Source organism: Mandrillus leucophaeus, unplaced genomic scaffold (genome assembly GCF_000951045.1).
Source record: "Mandrillus leucophaeus isolate KB7577 unplaced genomic scaffold, Mleu.le_1.0 Scaffold27, whole genome shotgun sequence".
In the NCBI taxonomy this organism is placed as follows: Eukaryota; Metazoa; Chordata; class Mammalia; order Primates; family Cercopithecidae; genus Mandrillus; species Mandrillus leucophaeus.
Window position 1 is genome coordinate 11005 of NW_012102809.1, and position 1507 is coordinate 12511.

The 1507-nt window shown below is 40.1% G+C and overlaps 1 pseudogene; it reads right to left on the reverse strand.

Moving 5' to 3' along the window:
* Positions 1–185: 185 nt before the first annotated feature.
* Positions 186–657, reverse strand: LOC105542838 (annotated as a pseudogene).
* Between the last annotated feature and the right edge of the window lie 850 nt (positions 658–1507).

The window sequence follows — 1507 nt, forward strand, 5'->3', positions numbered from 1 at the left end:
GCCAACAAACAAGTTTCTATTCTGCTTGAGTGCTTACAAGAAGCTAATATTATACTTACTAGATAATTAGAATCAAATCTATAAGCTTTAAGATTTTAAGTCATCATTTTTATGAAAAACATTATTTCCTTTTTTTTATGGTGAAAAGATATACATCTATTTAGAATCAGCCAGCGGGACTCAGTTTAGATGATCCCAAGTTTGTTGGCAACATCCAAAGCATCGTAATCAGGAGCCAGTCAAACATATGCATTCTTCTCTCCATCAGGCAGAATCAGGATGTTGACCGTGGCCACATCCATGTCCCAGAGCTTCTTCACAGTCTGTTTGATCTGGTGCTTGTTGGCTTTAACATCGACAGTGAACACAAGCGTGTTGTTGTCTTCTATCTTCTTCATGGCTGACTCAGTGGTCTGTGGAAACTTGATGATAGCATGGTGGTCAAGCTTGTTTCTCCAGGAGGTGCTCTTCCGAGGATATCTGGGCTGCCTCCGCAGTCGCAGTGTCTTGGGATGCTGGAAGGTGGGTGAGGTGCAGATCTTCTTTTTTTGGGGGGCTGTGGACACATTTCAACACTGCCTTCTTGGCCTGTAAAGCCTTTGCGTTGGCTTTGGCTTTAGGAGGGGCAGGAGCTTCCTTCTTTGCTTTTGGTGCCATCTTGTGAAAAGCGAAAAACATTATTTCAATAATAATTTTTTTACAGTAATCTGCCTAATAGTAGTTTCCAAAATACTTTTGGGGATTTTTAACCTAAAAGTTAAGCTAACTAAAATATTTCCATTAAATATCTAGATCATTTATAAATAAGATACAATACTAAAACATTAATTACTGGGCATAAGTAATTCAAGTTTATATACTTTTGGCTTCTTATTTTTACAGATAAACTAGATATTTTGGCCTGTTAATAAACATATTTTTGCCTACCACACTGTACTGTGTACTATGAGAAACTACCACACTGTACTGTGTACTATGAGAAACTACCACACTGCACTGTGTACTATGAGAAACTACCACACTGCACTGTGTACTATGGGAAACATATGTACTATGAGAAAACATATCCCGATATTGGGAGATGGTATACTCATACATTTTCTAATCTACTACAGAATGCTAACATATGACAGTTTAAAACGGTCTATGTCCTAGTTTTCTCTGGAAAATAAAAGTATTAAAATTATAATCAATATATGTAAATAAAACTACTAGAAACAGGCCAGGCACAGTGGCTCACGCCTACAATCCCATCACTTTGGGAGGCCAAGATGGGTGGATCATGAGGTCAGGAGATCGAGACCATCCTGGCTAACACGGTGAAACCATGTCTCCACTAAAAATACAAACAATTAGCTGGACACGGTGGCAGGCGCCTGTAGTCCCAGCTACTCAGGAGACTTAGGCAGGAGAATGGCATGAACCCGGGAGGTGGAGCTTTCAGTGAGCTGAGATCACGCCACCGCACTCCAGCCTGGGTGACAGAGCGAGACTCTGTCTCAAAAAA